The sequence below is a fragment of the Orycteropus afer genome, unplaced genomic scaffold, assembly GCF_000298275.1.
Source record: "Orycteropus afer afer isolate SDZICR_OR568_19922 unplaced genomic scaffold, OryAfe1.0 scaffold00287, whole genome shotgun sequence".
Lineage (NCBI taxonomy): Eukaryota > Metazoa > Chordata > Mammalia > Tubulidentata > Orycteropodidae > Orycteropus > Orycteropus afer.
Window position 1 is genome coordinate 2937357 of NW_006921874.1, and position 5189 is coordinate 2942545.

Genomic DNA, 5189 nt, shown 5'->3' on the forward strand with positions numbered 1-5189 from the left:
TCATCATCTGAATGGTTGTGTTGCTGAATTTATTGTGATATACAATCCTGGCTTCAAGTCGGGAAGCTCTTTCTATAGAATTGTCTTCTCAATGTTTGTGTAGTGAGGTCCTTATCAAGAAACTCTTTAACAGGACAATATGTCCTAAAAGATTACTGAATTTATTCTTGATCAGATAAAAATGAACCTGAATGTGAACTGTTACTTACTTTTTGTACATCTTTATTGTATTACTTCCAGTTGGGCTGGCTATTTCTAGCCCATGAGTTCTTTTTCCTGTTGCCAGACTGTCAACAATTACAAGAGCAAAAGTGGTAGAGTAAGCATTAGGATAGCCAGAGTCCTTTAGTAACACCAAAAGCTGTACCTCAGGATTTGCGGTTAAGCCTCCTACCAGAGTTTGTTTGATGGAGGTACAAAAGGAAAGAATATTCTGCAGAGGAGCACACGAATTGAGGAGAGTGACTTGGGAGTGTAAGTCTATGCAAAAATGCCTTTGCATTCTCAATTATTAGTACAATAAAAAATGTAGTTTATTGTGCTATCTAGCATCATGATTCTGGACAGTTTCTATTTTATAGGTTTTGCTACACTTTTGTAAGGACTTACATTAACCCCAGGTTAATGTGAGGAGACTGGAAGTAACATTTCTGTTTTCAGGAGAGACATGCTGAGAAATGTGACTGTGAAGTCGCATCTTGTACAGTCTGCTCATTTGCATGTTCTATTTTTGTCTGTAATAATATGGCCACAAGCTGGACAAGAAGCTGAGTATTGAGACTGAAAAATGGATTTCCTTGACTCTGTGCTTGTATCACGGTATCTCAATTTTGTTTGGTCTGATGGTATTGCAGTCCTGGGAATTTTGAGAATTGGAAAAACTGGAAGAAAATTTTAAAAAGAAAAAAAAAATCAAACACACCTTGAAATTAGTGTTTTTGAGTGAATTATTTTGTGTACAGTGTGTTTTTTAAAATAAAAACTCTGTATATCATTATGGTATTTCAGTTTTGTTTAGTTTTAACTGAAAATGTTTGTTCTTAACATGGATAGGTACTGTTGGGAAGCAACACGAAGCCCAAGCCAGTTTCCGTGCTTGTTCTGGAAAAAGCATTTTGTGTTATTGCTGTGGTGTGCATGGTTCGCAGAGATCAAGTGCATTTTCTCTGTCTATACTGATTATTGTATATAGGGGATGTTATAAATATACATTTTTGTCATCATCTTGTAAATCCCATGGTTTCAACTGTAAACATCTGTCCAATGGTGTAGCTTTACAAATCCTTCACTGATTTTTGTGTAATTTAACAATAGATATGAAATAAAGTTTAAATTACAGGCTCTGTGTAATTTCATGATTTCAAGGTTTCCAGGCCCTAGACATGTGACATCCCAGACAAGCACAAAATTCTCTTTACTCGGGTTTTCTTTTTTCTCTTGCTGACCAGCCAGGGAAGTGGGATAACTCATTCTAATTCTCCACGTGAAATGGCCTTACTTTTGTGTGCCAGCTAGTTGATTGTGACTCAGAATGACTCTGTAGGATAGGGTAGAAGTGCCCCATAGAGTCTCCTAGGGTGCAGTCTTTGTGAGAGCAGCTCTTTTCTCCTGTGGAGTCACTGGTGGGTTTGAACCGCTGACTTTTTGGTCAGCAGCCAAAGGATTAACCATCATACCATCAGGGCTCCTAAAAAGGCCTACGTTTTGGGTATTTCTTTCTGGCAGTGTATGCTCTTGCCTTTTTTGAGTAAAACAGAGTTGTCAATGAAAGACAGAGTTTGCTATGCAAGGGTGTGAGTGTATTAATTAGAAAGTTATTAGACACTTGCATAGCTAGGAACATGTAGAAAAGGCAAAGTAGTGTTCATTATTTCCTATCCATCCCATATACCCACAGGTTAGAAGACAAAGATTAAGCATTAACATATTGGCTTTTAAAGTCAGTAACAACTTACTCTAATTATATTCAGTGTATACTCTTCTGGTTATGACTCTGGATGGAAGTGATTTGCCCTTGCTCTTTTCCATGGGGAATTTCAATTTCTGGTCCATTGGATCAGAGGGAGGGAAGCCACAAATTAGGGGGAGAGTTAACTATACTCAGCCTGTAAACTATTTGCACATATGAGATTTTTGCCCACCAACTGCTTATTGAACAGTAATTGGGTGGTCAAAGGTCCTGAGGTATAAAGGTCTCAGGTACCTTGAGACCAACTGTGAAAAAGAATAGAAAATATTTAGAAAATAAAGGTTGCGTTCTTCCTAAGAACCAGGTACTGGGGAGCTGATTCCTATTCATGGCGACCCCATGTGTGTCTGAATAGAACGGTGCTCCGTAGGATTTACAAAGCCTCATTTTTCAAACATAGATTGCCAAACCTTTCTTCCCAGGCACCTCAAGGCAGATTCAAGCCTGCAATCTCTCAGTTAGCAACTAAACTTTTTAATCATTTGCAGCACCCAGGGATTTTTCCTCCTCTCTGTTGTTGGGTTCCATTGAGTCCATTCTGACTCATGACAACCCCATGGGTTACTGAGAACTGCCCTATAGGGTTTCCTTGGCTGTCATCTTTACAGAAGCAGATCACTAGGTCTTTCGCCCATGGAGTCACTGGATGGGTTCGAACTGCCAACCATTTGGTTAGCAGCTGAACACTCAACCATTGTGCCACCAGGGCTCTTGTTTCTTTTTCCTATGAGAGAAATGTGGGGAAAAGGTAGAAGACCTGCACTTGGCCTCAGGGCACAATATCAGGGTTGGCTGCTAAGGAAATGGGCTATTGAGGTAGCCCAGAGAAGAACTATAATGAAGAAAGAATCATTTGCCCAGTTCCTAAGGACTTGAGTAAGATTCTCAGTGGGAGTTACAGCCAAGTAAGAGCAGGACTACCTTTGGTGGTGGGGGATGGTCTAAAAGAGCTATCACACTTACAGGGAAGGCTTCCTTCCATGGGGGGGGGGGGGGAAGAGTAGCATTAAAGGGCCATGGAACAGGCTTGGGACAGCTGCAATCTCACCATGCCTAAGATTCTCATTACAAAGCATGCAGCCAAGACAAAAGAATAGTCTGGGTTGATTATGTGCAAGCCCCAGCTTTCTTGCACTGTCCTGAAGACATAGTTGCTGGCACTTGAAAGTTGTCAAGGTGGACTTTGGGGTGGGATTAACATTTTCAGTGTAAGTGGCCGTCTGCAGTGGGCGGGAATTCCTTCTCTCCTGCCTTCACTAGGGATTAAATTAAGCAAACAAACCACAATTGAATGTTTTTTTTAGAAAAGGTTAACAAGAAGCACAGTGCATACTGACTCCAAATATAACCCCCCCAAACCAAAAAAACCAAACTCACTGCCATTGAGTCGATTCCAACTCATAGTGACCCTCTTTGGGTTTCCAAATCTTCCAAATCTTTGCAGAAGCAGACTGCCTCATCCTTCTTCCACAGAGTGGTTGGTGGGTTTGAACCACAAAACTTTTGGTTTGCAGCCAAATACCTTAACCACTACCCCACTAGAACTGCTTACCGCCCCCCCTCCAGGATTATGAAATAAGGCAATCTTAGTTCATTAGAAAGGACTCCTGGTAGTTGAGCCTTTGGCTGCTAGCCAAAGGTTGGCAGTTCGAGCTCAACCAGCAGCTCTGTGAGAGAAAGGCCTGGCGATCTGCTCCCGTAAAGTCTACAGCCTAGAAAACCTTATGGGGCAGTTCTACTCCGTCACTATGGGGTCGCTGTGAGTCAAAATCGACACAACAGCACCTAACAACATGACTTTCTCAAATGGCAAGAATGAGGTGACATGGCGTTTTTGAATATCAAAGGAATTGGATCAACAACGCAAAATTTCCCAAGTACATTTATAACACATTACTCAGACCTTCACAAATGTGCAGAGCCCTCAGAATGTCAGGAGAAAATGATCCTGAAAACATCACAAATCAGCTGTCTCTCAGTGCAAATCGCCCTACTCTGAGCAGTTAGAGCAGGGGTGCCCAAACTGCGCCCTGGGGCCAAATCCAGCCCTCTGGCTGGTTTTGCAAATAAAGTTTTATTGGAACACAGCCATCGCCGTTTGTTTACGTATTCTCTTGGGTTTGCTTTTTCACTACAGGGGCAGAGTTGAGTAGTTGTGACAGAGACCATATGGCCCCAAAAGCCTAAAATATTTTGTATCTGGCCCTTTAGAGAGAAAGTTGGCAAATCTTTGAGCAAGACAGTTAATCGAAATTTCCCAAACAGTGAGAATTTGGAATCGTTTATTATGACTGCAGAATCTGAGCGATTAGAGGAATGCGACTCAGACAACCTATTTCCCATTAACAAGACACAACATGAACAACATTTACTGAGCACCCCTGTATGCAAGTCACTGCGTTAAGCCTGAGGAGAGAGGAGAACTTGATCTTTTTTCTCAGGAATGGGGAAATCTAAAGCAAACGCTGTGGCAGCAGAAACCCCAATTAGCACTTCAGTGGTCTTAGATACTTGACGTCCACCAATCGCTTGGGGGGGCGGAATCACATGCCCCCCCCCAAATTAAAACAACAAAGAAGTATGTTAAGTAAAAAGTAAAGGGACCTATGCAACTCCCACGCCCCAAGAAAAACCATTGTAACTATGTGATTTCTTTCAGACTTCTTTGTTCTATTCACATTCGAATACAATCTCCCCCCAACACACACACACAACCCCCTACACATATTTATGTTTATAACAAACATGAAACTATATTATTTTGAATGTTACTCAATTTTCTTTTCCTTTTTCACTTACCAGTGGACCGTGGTTTTCCTGCAGAACAGGAATATAGTGAATGGTTTGCCCTACACCCACCAAATGATTAATGCTTATGTTATAATTTGAGAGAGTAAACTCTGTACACAGACTGTCTGGGTTTGAAACACAGTTCCACTACTTGCCAGCATTGTGACACTGGAGAAGTCACTTATTTGTGTCTCAGTTTCCTCACCTGTAATTGGAGATGGTAATAGTACCATCCTCAAAGGGAGACTGTAAGGATTAAATGTTGTTGTTGTTGTTGCTGCTGTTGTTGTTAGGTGCTGTCGAGTCATCTGTGACTCATAGCAACCTTATGTACAAAAGAAGAAAACACTGCCCGGTCCTGTGCCAGCCTCACGATCCTTGCCATACCTGAGCCCATCGTTGCAGCCACTGTGTCAGTTCATCTTGTTGA